Source organism: Cibotium barometz, chromosome 41 (assembly GCF_041138505.1).
Source record: "Cibotium barometz isolate CiBa-2024 chromosome 41, ASM4113850v1, whole genome shotgun sequence".
NCBI classification, from domain to species: Eukaryota; Viridiplantae; Streptophyta; class Polypodiopsida; order Cyatheales; family Cibotiaceae; genus Cibotium; species Cibotium barometz.
The window spans coordinates 27204927-27224970 of record NC_141086.1 but is presented as its reverse complement, the minus strand read 5'-3'; positions in this window follow the sequence as shown (position 1 = coordinate 27224970).

The window sequence follows — 20044 nt, the reverse complement described above, 5'->3', positions numbered from 1 at the left end:
ATTGTGGCAAATCTTGGTTTCACTAAGCAACCTAACTCAAATGTTTAATGTACTCACTATTTTTGCATGGTGTAAATTGGTGCACTTTTATGACCTAATGTGGCCACATTACCCAAATGAACTCCATACCATTTCATGTTGTTTTATCTTTTATGTTTTTGAGCTCACTAGTGTTGCGACCCATCTCCAATGGATAGGAAGCATTTTACATTTTCAAGGAAGCATTTTCCATGTAGTTACAGGCAAAAGAAATATGTGTAAAATCACCCTTCCTTTCCTTTTAGAAGACAAACACGCATAATGATGTATGTATGTATGTACATATGTGTACGTGTACGTGTAATCCATTGAAACCATACATGATACAATTGGAAGATATGTGTATGTGTGTGCGTCTATGAACGAATGTGTGCATGTCACATACGCACATGTAAATATGTATCTATGTAGGTGCACACACCCATAATATCCATAGATATTGTTCACACTCATACATATATGTATACATCGTCCTCAACTTGCCAACCTTCTATATAAACACATCATGATTGCCATATATATCCATATAGAAGCTTCTAAAGCACCAAACTTGGCATATAAATATACATCTAGCATTACAAATCGATAAAATGATGACAATCTTAACACACCTGAACACGACTTTAAAATAATCTTCGGGGACAACTGGATTATCTCTTTTTGGTAGCCTATACCTCGCGCCTCCATCTAGCAAAATGTATGCCACAAAAAACATTAGCATTGAAGTGTATTTCTCGTTGGAAAAAAGCAAGATAAGGATAAAAGCTTATAGAACTCATTTGGTGGATCAATATTTGAGGCAAACGGCATTTGAAAAGGTTTGTAAACAACAAATCAAAAAATTATGTATTGTCCAGTGCCAATGCATCGAAAATCTACCTTGTCAAGATTTTCATAATCCATAAACATTACACGTACATGAAGTTGATCTGCAACCTTCCGCAATCTTAGATTGTAAATTCCTATGAGCCCTAAACTCTCATGTAACTATCTCGACCATACAAACCCAATAATAATCTGGGTTCTAAACAGTAAAGATATTCCCTATTGCAAAAAGAATGTTTCAATAAATATATAAATTAATCAAACAAAACACAAAAGCTACATAAAAAGGAAGTTTCTATATATACCGTAAAACACTAGTGCTCTCTAATAGTTCAATAATTAGAGATGTTGTTGCTTGTCCTTCCCAAAATGGAGGGTCTACAATTCTATAAGATCCCTGTCCCCACCGCGCAACGGATTCGGGGTGCTAGTAGTGGAAGTAGCACATCTTGCGTGGGGCAGGGTCCCACACTCGGGGGCTCACCCACGGATATCCGAACACGTGACTAATTCCTCGATTCTTCCAAACCGAACTTGGAAAAACTTCTCTTGCCCGGAAAGCATGGGCGATTCCACCAGGATAGCTTTTCCCTAATGTAGTCAAAAGCCTTACTTAACTGAACTGATCCGAACTCATAAGTTCCATAGTCAGATTCAAGGGACAGATTGCACTTGGATCATAGAGACCAACGCTTTTTTCCTCACCGGAGAGGCACAGCCGTTGATCCTTTTTTCCATATCTACTTCCATATCCACATTCACACATCCACATTCACATTCACATAATCCACATTCACATTCACATTCTCATTCATACATCCATATCCACATTCCACATCTACATCATTTCTTTCACATACATATAACTACATCTATTCTTTCACATACATACATCTCCATCTATTCCTCGTTCATTTTCATCTAATTGATTCGTTTCACATCCTCATATCTATTTATAGAATACAAGAGAATTCTTAATTTTGATATAAGATTTCTTTACGCATTTATTTATGCATAAATTTCATTTTAAGGAGACTAACACTTTCGAAATAAAAATCAATCTTTTATGCATCTTTCTATGCATAAATTCATTTTAAATGAGAATGACAGTTTTGAATAGAAAATCAATTCTTTAATGCATCTTCCTATGCATAAAATCAAAATTGACAAAAATAACTCTTTTGAACTAAAAATAGATCTCTTTATGCATCTTTCTATGCATAAATCCAATTTAGTAGGAATTACACTTTTAGAATAAAAGAATTTTTCTTATGCATCCTATTTATGCATAAAATCATTTATGATGAAAATCACTCTTTTAATATAAAAAAATATCTTTTATACATCTAATTTATGCCTAAAATCATTTATGATGAAAATCACTCTTTTAATATAAAAGAATTTCTTTTATGCATAAAATCATTTATGATGAAAGTAACACTTTTATAAAAAAATAATCTTTATGCATACCTCTATGCATGAAATACAAATATGATAAAAGTAACACTTTTATAATAAAATAATAATCTTTCATGCATACCTTTATGCATGAAAATCAAATATGATAAAAGTAACACTTTTACAATAAAATAATAATCTTTTATGCATGCCTCTATGCATGAAAATCAATTATGATAAAAGTAACACTTTTACAATAAAATAATAATCTTTTATGCATGCCTCTATGCATGAAAATCAATTATGATAAAAGTAACACTTTTACAATAAAATAATAATCTTTTATGCATACCTCTATGCATGAAAATCAAATATGATAAAAGTAACATTTTTATAATAAAATAATAATCTTTTATGATAAGATAATAATCTTTTATGCATACCTCTATGCATGAAAATCAATTATGATAAACGTAACACTTTTATAATAAAATAATAATCTTTTATGCATACCTCTATGCATGAAGTTCAATTATGATAAAAGTAACACTTTTATAATAAAAACATAATTTTTTATGTCTAAAAATCCATTTTGATGAAAGTAACACTTTCATAATAAAAGAAAGTTATTCCTTTATGTATAAAGATCTATTTTGATGAAAGTAACACTTTCATAATAAAAAAAATTATTCCTTTATGCATAAAAATCCATTTTGATGAAAGTAACACTTTCATAATAAAAGAAAATTATTCCTTTATGCATAAAAATCCATTTTGATGAAAGTAACACTTTCATAATAAAAGAAAATTATTCCTTTATGCATAAAAATCTATTTTGATGAAAGTAACACTTTTATAATAAAAGAAAATTATTCCTTTATGCATAAAAATCTATTTTGATGAAAGTAACACTTTCATAATAAAAGAAAATTATTCCTTTATATGCATAAGAATAATAATAATCAATATGCATCTTCTATGCATGAAAATGACACTTTTAGAGTATAGAATTGATAGAAATTACTCTTTTAGCATAATAAAAGATAATTCTTATTTCCAAAAATTTTGCCATAACCTCCTTTGTATGGCTAACCATTTTTTAAATTTTCTTACTTAATTTTGTCTTAAAAATTAACTCTAATTGATTTAAAGTAATCTATACTAATCAAAATTCACTTATAAAAGAGAAAACATTATAAAAAGTTTAATTCCATCAATTTTCACTTAACTAGGATAAAGAAGGGTTGATTCTAAGAAGAGAGAGGGGAAAAGCCTTTCGATCAAGGCATAACATCCATTTATCACTTCAAACAATCATAAACATTAGAAAAACATAAAATCAATAAAGAAAAATACAAGAATCTCTACTTACGTAATTTCTTGGAGCTTTCCTTTGGCTTGATGGTTTGAGGGTTCAACTCTTGTTTGTAACAAGAGTGGCCACCAATCTTTGGAAGAGGGAAATGTCAAAAACTAGTGAATTATTAATAAATTCACAGTTCTTGGCTTGGGAGGAGCAGAGTAACAGTGCATAAAACACTATTAAGTTTTATTTATAGAGGAAAAAGTGAGCCTCTAACCAAGCCAGCTGATTCTAGAATTTTCCAGATCAGTTTGGTCAATTTTTGACCATTTTTGGGTCAGTTTTGGTCACTTTTTGGATCTAGTTGAAACAGGAGAGAGGAGAGATGAAAATATCTCATTATTTGGGAGTTTAAAACTCATTAAAGCATGTGAAATAGGCACCCTCTTCATGAGGGGAATTCCCCCATGCAAAGGTGTCAAAAATGCATCATTTCGCCTAAATATCTCTCTTTTTTAACTATTAACCTTGTCCTTAGTCAACTCTTCATCTTATGTGATTATTTACTCATTTTTGGGGGATTTTCCTTTTATTTCTTCATTTATCTCCTCCCTACATTTGGATGAATCTTATTGGTCCATAGGAACTTTAATTTAAAATTTTGAAAAAATCTTCACCCCTAGGATAATGCCTCTTGAACAGATTATACTTAATTTCTAATGCACCTTCTGAAAAATCATTTTTTTTAACTTCTGTTTCAGGGGAACTTATTTTAATAAGATGAGGTATTTTTCTATCCAAAAATATTTAAAATCTGAATATTATCTCTCTAGAATATTTTCTCTCTCTAGGCCAAAACAGGTAGAAACAAGATCTTTTATATTTCTGAAGAGGGGAATGAATTACAGAAGAAGATACTGGACATCATGAGGGCTGGGGGGAGGAATCTTACATTCTACCCCACTTAAAAAACGCGAGATGTCCTTATCTCGCAGGTGGAGTATGATCTTTTTCATCTTCTTCTTCTTCTTCAATCACTTCCAGCGTTACTGCTTTGGAAGTGGACGGCCGATTTGGGAACAACTCTCTTTCACTTCCCCTATTCTGAGGTGGAGGTCTTGCATTACTTTGGGTTGAAACTGCAGGTTGGATAGAGGGTCTACCTCTGGGACCCTGCCCCACGCAAGATGTGCTACTTCCGCTGCTAGCACCCCAAATCCGTTGCGCGGTGGGGACAGGGATCTTACAGTTGGTATCAGAGCCATTTGGCTAATGAGGATCAACCGAGAAGCCAAATAATATGTCAAAAATTTATCAAGAAGCACAAAAAGGTTGTAATTGTGTGATACAAAATTCATACAATTTGATATTCAAACTGAAATTTGTAATTTGGTAATTCGGTCTTCACGTTGTCGTGACATGGACAGTGTCGCTGGGAAAGTACGAGACTTCTAGCTGTGAGAGTAGGTACCAAATTTCACAAGGAAACTCACACAAAATTCTCCAAGAAGCATAGGACAAGTCCATCTTTAATGACATATACATGTGTCAATTCATCTCAATACATCCTTGAATTCGTGTACCAAGTGCTTGTCCCTTTCCAAGCATAGATTCACTGGCTCCTTTTTCCAAAACCTTCCAGCCAATCACATGTAGGCATAACATAACCTTTAAGTATTTCCAACATACATGTGACCTTTTTCATTCCATACATCCAGTGTCACCATTCCATCATCTCATAATGTTCTTTATCACCTGAAAATCTGCCTTAAAATTCCAACAACTCACAAACACAAGACAATATATTGCATAACTATAACATGTTCACATGATTTTAAGAAATTCCATGGCTTGCATTCCAGATCCACTAGGATAAAAACAAAATCAATTTTTACCAGAATCCTTGCTGCATTTTCTGATACTTTGATTCCACGTTTCTTGATGCAATAATATCACAACTCTTCATATCAAGTCCCTTTTTATTTACAAAACCTTTAAAGGTTTATAGATTCCACGATTTTTCAAACGTGGGTAGGTAGGATAGTAAAACAAAATTAAATCAAATTAACACTTATCTGAAAGTGGAAAAGCGAATTTCACATGATTTTTTTTTATATAAATTTTCAAACAACGCTTCGCTGCAGATGGCGCATAGCTGAATTCATGTTTATGATGAAAGCATATCACTGGGTAGCAATCACTTTGCTCTTCAATTCAAACCCCTACATGCCATGGACAGTCGCCGCTAGCCTGGAATTAAGCTCTCTGGTCGAAGGCGCTTCTGGTCCCTGGTTTTTTCTGCAGATGGCTCTCTGATATCCACCGCGCCCCTCACCTCTGGTTTTTTTCCTCCTTTTCCCGCAAGGAAAGCGGCGCCTCACCACCTTTTGCAGCCCAAGATTTGGGATTTTCCATTTTAAAAGGCTGCGCTTGCTTATATTTTGCATAATATCCAGAAATTTCCAATAAAAATATTCTTTACCACGCAGGCTGCCACCCGCCACCTTGCATAAACAATTCCAGCTGGCGCTTTCTTGTTTTCCATTCTCATTACCTCAACCTTGCACTGCATGGACCCGCATCTTGTTTATCATCAATACCGCTTCCTCTAGTTGGCCAGCACGGCCAAGGAGATCAATAATGCAAGCATGGTGCTCAAGAGTTGGGGTAATGCCATAATCTTCGCTCATGGACTCAAAGTATGCCTGGCCCTCATCCACTAAACCTGTGTGATTGCATGCATTAAGTACACTAATGAAGGTGACCAAATTTGGCTTTATATCTTCTCCTATCATTTTGTCAAAGGGATGGAAAACATTTTCACTTTCTCCAAGCTTAAAGTCTTCTGGCATCAAACCTTCCAGCATCATCAGTTGAAAAAAAAATCCAAAGTATTCCGATTATATCGATTCTGAGCAAGCACAGAAATCATGGCATTCCAAAACACGATATCTCAAAAGGGCATTCTTTCAAAATCAAACCTCACATCTTACATACCTTTGCATTTCTATACATGTTAAGAAGGGTGTTCCCTACTACAAGGTCCACCATATGCATAAAACTCCATAATTCACACCACACTCATGTACAGAGGCTTCGAGACCTGGCTCAGCCTCAGCTCATCTTATTGAACCTCATTTACAATATGAACATATGTACTCAGGCATCATATAATGACTCATCATGGCACTTAACCCCATGCATCTGGATTTGCATTTAATGGTCTCATATGCATGGTTTCACACCTTAGACGTGCCATGGCAGGACATCCACCCCCTCTAAACCTGCACATCCTCTGGTATGTGCCAAATCATCATCAAGATCCACATATAACTGGATGTCGTCTTTATCTTCTACATTACCAGGAAGATCATCCTCTTCCTCTTCAACCATATCCATACTACCACTATTAAGCCTCTCATCCTAAGTCTCCTGTGAATCAAAAGGATCACTATCATGCCTTCTTTTAAACATCTTGATTCTTTTGCCTGCCACAAGATTCTTTATCTCTGTTCCATCAAGCTCACACAGAGTATACGTGGCATTTCCATGCACATGCTTGACAATGTAAGGGCCAAACCATCTTTTTGCAAACTTCCTTTGAACAGTGAACTGGTTATCAAGACTACTATCATACATCAGGACCCAATCACCTTCTTCAATGGGTTTTGGCCGGAGTCTATGTCTTCTATCAAATCTTTCTTTATTTTTCAACCTTGCATCTTTCAGGCGAGCTTTAGCAAGCTCTACATCTTCAGGCCTCCTCTCCAACTGCCTTATTCGCAATGCAAGGAGGTCTTCCCTACTCAATCCTTCCATCCACGGCAATACATTCCAAGTTGGAACTACTTCTTCAACTGGCATTACTGGCTTTTGACCATACATTAATTCTGCATGCATGTATCCTGTCACTGAGCTATGAGTTGTACGGTCAGCCCACAAGGCATATGGTAGCAGCCTTGGCCACTCTCGCATTCTTTCTCTGCATGCCTTAGCCAAAGCTTTAATGATTGGAGGATGTCCTCGCTCACTTTTACCATTGCCCTCAGGATTGTAAGCACATGTTAGGGACAGTTTAATGCAGAGAAGAATTCTCTTGCTTCTTCAACATCTAGCTCACCCCTATCAGCTGTTATTTTCCCAACACAACCATACCGACAAATCACATCTTCCAAGAGAAATTTGCATACTGTTTCCGTACTCTTTGTTCTAAGAGCACGCCCTTCTACCTAATTTGTCAAATCTTCTCTTGCAAGTGCTATGTACCGCATCTGCCAAATTCCAAAAGGCATTGTAACTAGATCCACTACCCATTTGTAGTGCATGGCAGGTGGGTAGGTTGGTTGCAAGCCATCACGATGCCGCACATTTGAGTACATTTGACATACCATGCATGTTTCCACATATTGGGAAATATCCTTGTACATTCCTTTCCACCAATATTTTTCCTTTATTTTGGTAAAGGTGGCCCACACACTTCGATGTCCAGCCCAGAGACTCTCATGGAATTCTTTCACAAGCTTCCCTTGAGTCTCTTTATCACATACGACTCTCTGCGGCATAGCATTCCTCTGCTTAGGATGCTTCCAGAGGTACCCATCCTTTAGGAAATAACCATATGCTTTTCTGCGGATCCTCTTAAATTCTGAGTCAGACCAATTTCCCTGTCTTGTCAGAGTACTCAAGTATTGACCAATAAGCAACCAATCTCCTTTATACATTTCCTCAGTAAAAGACTCAAGTACATTTGATAGGCAAATATGATCCCCCTTTGCATATGCAGCAGTGTAGAACTTTGTACCCACATCATCAATGTCACTAATCATCTCTTTCTCATCTTCATACCTGGCTCTTGATAGTATCTGCAACAACTGGATTATCTTTTCCCGCACTATGCTCAAACTCAGGATTTAGTGACTTGATATAGGCGATCCACCTAAGCATAGCAATATCTGGAGTGGTACAACTTGCTGTCATCCCAAGAAGTGGCAAGCAATCAGTTTCCACAAGTACAGATGCCCCAATAAGATATTCTTTTTCACATTTTAGAGCAGTGACTATTCCCCATAACTCTCTCTTGATCTGTGGATATTTTCGTTGTCGAAAGCTTAATACTTTTGCTCCAAATCTGATTACATACCTGTGATCATCCTCATCATCTTGCCCTACTGCTCATCCTATCCCAGTAGGACTAGTATCAACTGTAACAATCACAGGCCTACCACACTCATAATCTGCCTTCCTTAGAGTAGGTGATGATTGAAGCAGATATTTCAGCTTCTGCATAGCTTTAGTATGAGCTACATTCCACAAAAATTTTTGATTTTTCCTCAAGAGTTGATAAAGAGGATCTGCTACATGCGCATAATGTGGGATCCAGATAACATAAAAGACACATGCTCCAAGAAATCTCCTCAGCTCTGTAACATTAATGCATGTCTCTTTCATTCTTTGTATTGCATCTATCTTGGCTGGACAAGGTCGGCGTCCACTAGTACTACAAAGATGTCCCACTATTAGCACTTCACCAACCCCAAATACTGATTTCAGCCCAGATAAAGTAAGATTCACTTCTTCAAGTCTGGATAGAATCATATCACAATCCTTTATATGATCTGCCAGAAACTTACGGCACCCCTTTGAATCCAAATCCTCATCTTTGTCTTTCTCATCACAGCCTTTTATTGGCACATCATCCAGAAATGGCATAGTTATTTGTGGTATGAAGTCTCGTAAGACTTTATTCATTCCATTCATCATATGTGCCACCAAGTTGGTGGCTCCCTGTGGTAAGGTACACATCCTTACTAATCCCAAAGGAGTTCTCATTGTGGTCAAGTCCCTGCTTTGTATATCCAGCTGGAACTGATCATATCCCGAATACAGATCACCCATAGAGTATATAGCTTTCCCTGCAAATGCTTCTGCAAACTCATCCACAATCGGACCTGCTCCCACATTCCTGATTGTGACTTTGTTTACAGGTTGCATGTCTTGAATAAAGCGCAATGTCCCATTTTTCTTTGGCACAGTAAACCATCTGTTGGAATATGGAGCACATGATGGCTCCAAAATTCCCATCCTGATCTTTTCTTTCAGTAATTCCATCAACTTTGGCAAGAGAGCCTTTGGCACTGGAATTGGCCGCAGGTTCCAAGGCACATATGGAACAGTAAAGATCACCATTGGTGCTGTTACACTTGGGTTAACACAGCCTATCTCATGCGGCTGAAAAGCAAAGGCTTTCCCATGTTTCACAAGCATTTCCTCAAAGCATTTCTTTTCAACTGGCAACAGAAAATCCTTCTCACCAATCTTCAGCTCTTTTAGAGTTTCCTGTGTAAACTTATGCCCAATTTTCTTCGGATCTCTAAGATTTGGTTGCATAGAAGCTTCATCTATTTTCTCCTTGCTTCCTGGTGGCAAAGGCAAGGCAACTGGTTTCACCTTCTTTGCAACTGTTTTGTACTTTGTATCAACATGAGCATCCATCTCGCAATTCATGTTTTTACATTCCACCCCCTCAAATTCCTGGATTATATCATACATCTCCATAGATGACACCTCTATCATCTCATTTCCACCCTGTAAGCATGCTCTTCCCATATCAAAAAGCACATCCATAGTATCTACAAATGACACCTCATCAAGCACCCCTGAAATAAACTCATTCTTCTCCAAAAGACCACACTGCTCAAGACTTTTTTGTTCATTTTGTAGATGTCTATGCATACCACGCTTCAAATCCTTGCTTTCTACAAAGACCAGTGACCCATAGCTAGAGAATCCCTGAAAATTTGCTGAAAAGTTATTTACATTGATTGAGTCCTGTGAGAACTAATTTTTCCTTCTACCATTGGAATCCCGCTTTACAATGGCACCTGGCCAAAATCCCTCATCTCCCTGTAATTCATGAATTCTCTATTTATCTTTGGGAGTGACTGTGCTCGAAGAGACTCACGATTCCTTTCATGGTTAATGCAAACTGTCAAGAACTGAACAGCTTTCTTGCCATCTTTACTCCTTATTCTTGCATATGCCGAGCCATCGTCCAAAACCTTTGTTTCCATCCTCACAGCTGTAATGTAGGGTTGCCCAAGGATGAGGGGATACGATGACATCTCCTGAACAAAAAAGTTCTGATCATCTTTCACATCCCCTATAGTTACCCTTACATTTGGACATGCTGCATAAAGCTCTCCAGATGAGTTATTAGCTGCTTTAATCATCCACCCATGATCTACATCCATTGGCCACTTACATTTATTATAGAGATTTTTAGCCATAAGATTTATTTTAGACCCATGATCAATTAGAGCGACATATGGCTCTTCCAAATCACCTATCTTGACAAGGGTTTCAGTAGTTGCTCTTGCCCAATGGCTCCTGGAGTAATGACTCTTTGTAAGAACTTCTTTTTCATCATTCTCTTCCACAAAGCGCACTTGTCGTGCCCCATCAGTAGAGTGATTACATTCCACCACATTTTCTCTCTCTTCCTTTTGCTGTACCTGTACTCCATGAGTCTTGGAAGTGCTTGCCTCCCCTTGTGATGGAATAGATTCAATTATGGACTGCCTTTTTCTTTGTATAATATCAATTATCTCATCATGAAATTCTTTCTTTGCAATCCCCAAGACTTCCCCTAGTGTAAATTTCACCCTGCTGTTTAGAATCCTCTCTTCAAGCACCTTTTTGAGATCTGTTGCAGCTTCAATATCAGATTGAAGCTTGTAGAGTGGACTTTTCCCTTTACCCTTCTCCTTCTCATGCTTCATTTTTGCTGGCACTTCTTCCATTAATACTTCCTGTGGAGGTCTGCTATGCAGTGGAGGCATATGTGATGGCCCAGGATCCTTCTTTTCACTTCCACGTGTAACTCTTTTTGATGGCCCTCCTTCCTCATTTTCCCTTTTACGCTTCTCCTCTACATGTGCCTCATTATTCTGGCATTTAGCAATGTAGGCATGAACAGATAAAGAATCCACAGGCTCCTCCCAGCCAGTCTCAAGACGTATACAGTCACCTGCCTCATGCAAAGCTTACTTAGACACCTTCTTTGATGCAATTAATTCCATTGTTGATGGCCAAAAGTCTTCATTCTCATAATCTTCATCAATCTCAAATCCCTGCTTTGATTGACCAGCCTTTAATCCATAGGTTGCTGCCTCAACCATAGAGATGGCATGACTAGCAGCCATATCCTCAACCAGCTTTTTCATCCCTCCTTTCCCAAAGTTTGTACTCAATAGAAGACCAGTCTCTGTAAGATGGATTTTCCCATCTTTGAAAAACACAAGTTTATTTTTAAGAGCTTCTTTATAGCTAGCACAATCTTTCTTTGCATGTTCTGGGTCATCACACCATATGCATCTGTATGTAAACCCTTCTTTGCTTTGAGGCCTTTGCATAGAAGCCTGCCCTAATGGTAGCCCCTTTTCTTCAATCCTGGACATCTTCAATTTTAGGTCACGCATACCCTTAATAAGCTCATCCATCGGCCCTTCTACCTTTGGGATTGTAGCAGCTGGTTTTGGTAGATTCTCAGGGGTAACAGCAGTTATAGGGGTTGCGAAGCTCATCACCATTTTATCCCTCCTTCGCTGCCGCTTTGCTAACATGGTGACCGCATCCTCAACATCATTCCAATCACTCTTTAATCCCTGCTCTGTATCCTTATCCTCAAGGAGGATTTCCAATTTCTCTTGGAGATCTTTCCCAGCTGCTTGTAAGAAGAGCTCTGTTTTTTCTCTGTCCAAAGTTGTGCGCTCTATCCTTGACAGCTGGGCATAGCACTTCTCAAACTCTCTTAGCAATTCTGTGGCAGAAATTCCCATTTTAGGTTTTGTGACCCATTCCAAGAAAGTTCGTTTGGTCACTCGCTCAGAATCCTCCATGAAATATTCGTCCTTTAAAGCAAGCTTGAACTCCTCCCAATTTCTGCCACCATGTGCTGTCTGCAATCCTCTTATGCGCTCTCTTATTTCAGGAACACATACCAGCTCAAAACTTCGAACCATATCCTCCTCAGTCACCCTGTTTAGCTCCATTTGTTTTATGTAATTGCGCAGGTACTTTGTGATATCCTTTCCATCAAATTGATCCACCTTTTTCACAATTGATTGTAGTGCTTTGGTCGTGGAAATTTGTCCCCTCTCAGCAGCTTGCTGCTGTTGCATGTACATAGTAAACATCTGAAACATCTGCATAACTCCGGGGTCAAAATGAACCCCCTGACCCTCAGAATTCTCAGCCATAGCTTCCCTGTATATTTCACCACACTCTCACCCCAGCAGTCTCACGTCGGGTTCACCAAAGAGCTGTCGTGACGTGGACGGTGTCGCTGGGAAAGTACGAGACTTCTAGCTGTGAGAGTAGGTACCAAATTTCACAAGGAAACTCACACACAAAATTCTCCAAGAAGCATAGGACAAGTCCATCTTTAATGACATATACATGTGTCAATTCATCTCAATACATCCTTGAATTCGTGTACCAAGTGCTTGTCCCTTTCCAAGCATAGATTCACTGGCTCCTTTTTCCAAAACCTTCCAGCCAATCACATGTAGGCATAACATAACCTTTAAGTATTTCCAACATACATGTGACCTTTTTCATTCCATACATCTAGTGTCACCATTCCATCATCTCATAATGTTCTTTATCACCTGAAAATCTGCCTTAAAATTCCAACAACTCACAAACACAAGACGATAAATGGCATAACTATAACATGTTCACATGATTTTAAGAAATTCCATGGCTTGCATTCCAGATCCACTAGGATAAAAACAAAATCAATTTTTACCAGAATCCTTGCTGCATTTTCTGATACTTTGATTCCACGTTTCTTGATGCAATAATATCACAACTCTTCATATCAAGTCCCTTTTTATTTACAAAACCTTTAAAGGTTTATAGATTCCACGATTTTTCAAACGTGGGTAGGTAGGATAGTAAAACAAAATTAAATCAAATTAACACTTATCTGAAAGTGGAAAAGCGAATTTCACATGATTTTTTTTATATAAATTTTCAAACGACGCTTCGCTGCAGACGGCGCATAGCTGAATTCATGTTTATGATGAAAGCATATCACTGGGTAGCAATCACTTTGCTCTTCAATTCAAACCCCTACATGCCATGGACAGTCGCCGCTAGCCTGGAATTAAGCTCTCTGGTCGAAGGCGCTTCTGGTCCCTGGTTTTTTCTGCAGATGGCCATCTGATATCCACCGCGCCCCTCACCTCTGGTTTTTTTCCTCCTTTTCCCGCAAGGAAAGCGGCGCCTCACCACCTTTTGCAGCCCAAGATTCGGGATTTTCCATTTTAAAAGGCTGCGCTTGCTTATATTTTGCATAATATCCAGAAATTTCCAATAAAAATATTCTTTACCACGCAGGCTGCCACCCGCCACCTTGCATAAACAATTCCAGCTGGCGCTTGCTTGTTTTCCATTCTCATTACCTCAACCTTGCACTGCATGGACCCGCATCTTGTTTATCATCAATACCGCTTCCTCTAGTTGGCCAGCACGGCCAAGGAGATCAATAATGCAAGCATGGTGCTCAAGAGTTGGGGTAATGCCATAATCTTCGCTCATGGACTCAAAGTATGCCTGGCCCTCATCCACTAAACCTGTGTGATTGCATGCATTAAGTACACTAATGAAGGTGACCAAATTTGGCTTTATATCTTCTCCTATCATTTTGTCATCAAAGGGATGGAAAACATTTTCACTTTCTCCAAGCTTAAAGTCTTCTGGCATCAAACCTCCTAGCATCATCAGTTGAAAAAAAAATCCAAAGTATTCCGATTATATCGATTCTGAGCAAGCACAGAAATCATGGCATTCCAAAACACGATATCTCAAAAGGGCATTCTTTCAAAATCAAACCTCACATCTTACATACCTTTGCATTTCCATACATGTTAAGAAGGGTGTTCCCTACTACAAGGTCCACCATATGCATAAAACTCCATAATTCACACCACACTCATGTACAGAGGCTTCGAGACCTGGCTCAGCCTCAGCTCATCTTATTGAACCTCATTTACAATATGAACATATGTACTCAGGCATCATATAATGACTCATCATGGCACTTAACCCCATGCATCTGGATTTGCATTTAATGGTCTCATATGCATGGTTTCACACCTTAGACGTGCCATGGCACGACAACGTGGAAGTACCGCAATTGTATAGAATCCCTAACTTGCTTGAGGCCTAGACATGATAGTATTTACCTTATAATTCCAAGGACCGTGACTACCGTATATACCAAGGGTATAACTGCAGCTCTTTACTAGCTGTATATACGAGTAAATCTAAGACTTGAAATTATAAGCATTAATGCTATCCAGTTGATGAATTTGAATGTGGTTGATATGATTTTTAAATTCCGGTTGAGAACTGATGAGTTGAATTGGATTCTGATTGAAAAATGATGATCTCCCTGAAAATTGGTTGAAATGTAATAAGCTGAGCGAAACCGCAATGAGGATGAATGGGACGAGTCCCTGTGATAATGTTCGTAGCTAGAATGAAGTTAATGACTTCAGCCAATCACTATCAGATTAGTGGATTGTACTGCCAGATTACTACTGTTAACTTTTGATCAGTGGATCAAGTTAAGGGATGATAAAAATCTGAAAAATTGAAATCCCCATGGAGGACTGTTCAGATGGAAAAATTTAGTCTAATGGACCATTACTGTGTTAAAGATATGAATGAGATATTCTGAATGAATTATTAACTGATAATGCGTTCTATATGAGTATCTTTATCCCTTGATTCTGTGGGGAGCCGACCTATTTAGAGAACCCCGGAATCAGTTGAATCAAAATTCGGATTGAATCATAAATAAAGAGACTTAACAAGAATTTTCGTATTGGTAGGAACATGGATCGAGGTCGTTGTTGTAGAAATGTTAACCCCCAACTCGATGAAGAAGAGCTCGACCTGGATGTTCGTAAAATTCTTCATAGTTCGTAGCCTGGACCTTTCAAAGGTGAAGGGGAAAACTTGGGCGAGACTGTGGAGAAGTGGATCGAATCAATGGAAGAATACTTCGATGTCATCGGGTACAATGAGAAGAGCAAAATGGCTCTTGCAAGGCTGAAGATAGTGGAGACAGCTAGAGTGGCATGGAGAAACCACTGTGAGACAAACCGTCTCGAACGAAATACCCAAACATGGACCGATCTCAAGGCTTACCTCAGAAAGAGGTTTTGTCCCCCAGGCTTTCTTGAAACTAAGATGAATGAGTTCTTGGAACTAAAGCAGGAAACCCAAAAAATTGAAGAGTACCATCAGGCATTTGCACTTCTCCTTAAATATTCCTCTCAATTGGATGAAGAGCAGCTGATGGCCAGGTTCATTCGGGGAATGAACGAGCCATTAGATACTTTAGTCAAGAATGCCAAACCTATTTCCATGGCTGAAGCAGTTCGGATGGCGAAGAATTTCGCCAAAGCCTTTGATGTCAAAGTCTCGCCAAAGCCAGCACCATCACCTTTCAAAAGGTTTTTATTCCCAGAAGGTGATTCCAACCTTCCTCCGCCTAAGAGATACAGGGTCAAACCCAGGATATGGGAAGTTCCAGAATGGAAGAAATGTCCTTTTTCCGAAACTCAATTCCCTGGATTTCAACTTCGGAAGTTCCACCCTTGAACAAGAGAATGAAATGCTATGACTATCAAGGATTTGGACATCGCAGTATGGATTTCCCAACTCCTTTTGGATCAAGGTTTTCAGGGCAGGGAAATCAGGGATCAAGATTCCAGACTCCAGCCCCTTCCGTCCAGAGTAATCACGGTTCTATCCGCCAAAATCAGGGGCCTCACCCACGGATATCTGAATAGGTGACTAATTCCTCGATTCTTCCAAACCGAACTTGGAAAAACTTATCTTGCCCGAAAAGCACGGGCGATTCCACCAGGATAGCTTTTCCCTAACGTAGTCAAAAGCCTTCCTTAACTGAACTGATCTGACCAAACTCGTAAGTTCCATAGTAAGAGTCAAGGGACACATTGCACTTGGATCATAGAGACCAACGCTTTTTTCCTCACCGAGAGGCACAGCCGTTGATCCTTTTTCCATAGAACAATTTTTGTCCGGGATTTACTTCATCTATCAAACTAAACAGAAATTGAGTCTCGATTTACGGATCCATCAATCTAGCCTAACCCCATCCAGTCCCATGGGTTAGCCAACCGCTCAACCACTGTAGTGATGGGATCCAATTTAGAATTTGGTTAGGTTTTGTCCCGGGTACCAGGGAAAAGAGTTCCCAGGCCCCCTAGCCGGAAGTTCATGCAAACATAAAACTAGTCACACCACTTACGCACCCAATATGAAATTGCCTTTTTCTCAGCATCAGCTAACTTTAAAACAATCCTTTAATGAAACCATTATGTCATTGATCACTATCCTCAAAATCTCTGGTTGAATCCATATTTCTAATCATTCATTCATCGGTGTACTTATGGCATCATTGGCAACCAGAACGCTCACCACCTGTTCACTCAGGGGCCTTTTCGATAGTTCCTAGCTCATAGTAACCGGCAATATTCACATAACAAAATGGAATCTCCGTGGAAGATCAGCAAGATCAACCAACACATCCATATAAAAGAGCCATGGACTCATCCGTTGAGGACCAGCAAGGTCAATCAACCAGATCCATGCCTGGTTTCAGAAAACAACTCTTACTCCTTATTCCAATATTTTCCACGACACACGTGTGGGTATCTTCAATGACCCAGAGCCCGAGCACCGTATGGTCAGCACCCTCTAGGATCCTTTGCAGGTCACCTAGCGCTTCACTCAACAGGCCGCTTCCTTGGTCCCTCATCCACCATACCGGAAGCTCACCATTTAAATCGAACCGAGGCTGGTCAAGACCTCGGCCGACCTTGCTATGCGAGACGTCCTCTGTTGACTCTCCATCAGCTGTTGCAACTTTATCAGGTAGGTCTCTACGACCACATACTCAAGACAGTCAAAATGCTTCCCGAGCATCTTTGACATAAAACAGTCATTTGCAAACAGTTTACAAATACAGTTTCTATATTGAACTCTCGTCATTCCACATTATTCCATATCAATCCATATTACTTAATCCAATTCTAAATCATATGTGTATCCATTCTTGACCAGATACATCATTTTCCATCCCATCACATCGGATTCATTCACTTCACATAACATCCATTCCTATCTTTCTTAATTTACATTACGTCTCATCACATCCATTTGTCATTATATCTCATTCGTTCAGATCTTATATTATTCATTTACATTCTGATGATTCACATGATATCTCATCTCATCCCTTCGCTTATATCGACTTCGTATCCATTCACATTCATATTTGCATTCATTATTCCACACATACATCCACATTCGTACATCCACATTCACATCTACATTTATATATCCATTTTCACATCCACATTCATACATCCACATCCAAATCCACATTCATACATCCACATCCACATCTACATTCATACATCCACATTCACATTCACATCCATACATCCATATCCACATTCCACATCCTCATTCACATTCACATACATCCACATCCACATTCCATATCCCCATTCACACATCCACATTCATATTCACATACATCCACATTCACATTCCATATCTACATCCATATCCCCATTCACACATCCACATTCACATTCACATACATCCACATTCACATCCAGACATCCATATCCACATTCCACATCCTTATTCACATTTACATACATCCACATCCACATTCCATATCTACTTCCATATCCACATTCACACATCCACATTCACATTCACATACATCCACATTCACATTCACATTCACATTCTCATTCATACATCCATATCCACATTCCACATCTACATCATTTCTTTCACATACATATAACTACATCTATTCTTTCACATACATACATCTCCATCTATTCCTCGTTCATTTTCATCTAATTGATTCGTTTCACATCCTCATATCTATTTATAGAATACAAGAGAATTCTTATTTTCGATATAAGATTTCTTTACGCATTTATTTATGCATAAATTCCATTTTAAGGAGACTAACACTTTCGAAATAAAAATCAATCTTTTATGCATCTTCCTATGCATAAATTCATTTTAAATGAGGATGACACTTTTGAATAGAAAATCAATTCTTTAATGCATCTTCCTATGCATAAAATCAAAATTGACAAAAATAACTCTTTTGAACTAAAAATAGATTTCTTTATGCATCTTTCTATGCATAAATCCAATTTAGTAGGAATTACACTTTTAGAATAAAAGAATTTTTCTTATGCATCCTATTTATGCATAAAATCATTTATGATGAAAATCGCTCTTTTAATATAAAAAAATATCTTTTATGCATCTAATTTATGCATAAAATCATTTATGACTAAAATATCTTTTATGCATCTAATTTATGCATAAAATCATTTATGATGAAAATCACTCTTTTAATATAAAAGAATTTCTTTTATGCATCTAATTTATGCATAAAATCATTTATGATGAAAATCACCCTTTTAATATAAAAGAATTTCTTTTATGCATCTAATTTATGCATAAAATCATTTATGATGAAAGTAACACTTTTATAAAAAAATAATCTTTATGCATACCTCTATGCATGAAAATCAAATATGATAAAAGTAACACTTTTATAATAAAATAATTATCTTTTATGCATACCTTTATGCATGAAAATCAAATATGATAAAAGTAACACTTTTACAATAAAATAATAATCTTTTATGCATGCCTCTATGCATGAAAATCAAATACGATAAAAGTAACACTTTTACAATAAAATAATAATCTTTTATGCATGCCTCTATGCATGAAAATCAATTATGATAAAAGTAACACTTTTACAATAAAAAAATAATCTTTTATTCATACCTCTTTCTATGCATGAAAATGACACTTTTAGAGTATAGAATTGATGGGAATTACTCTTTTAGCATAATAAAAGATAATTCTTATTTCCAAAAATTTTGCCATAACCTCCTTTGTATGGTTGATCATTTTTCAAATTTTCTTACTTAATTTTATCTTAAAAATTAACTCTAATTGATTTAAAGTAATCTATACTAATCAAAATTCACTTATAAAAGAGAAAACATTATAAAAAGTTTAATTCCATCAATTTTCACTTAACTAGGATAAAGAAGGGTTGATTCTAAGAAGAGAGAGGGGAAAAGCCTTTCGATCAAGGCATAACATCCATTTATCACTTCAAACAATCATAAACATTAGAAAAATATAAAATCAATAAAGAAAAATACAAGAATCTCTACTTACATAATTTCTTGGAGCTTTCCTTTGGCTTGATGGTTTGAGGGTTCAACTCTTGTTTGTAACAAGAGTGGCCACCAATCTTTGGAAGAGGGAAATGTCAAAAACTAGTGAATTATTAATAAATTCACAGTTCTTGGCTTGGGA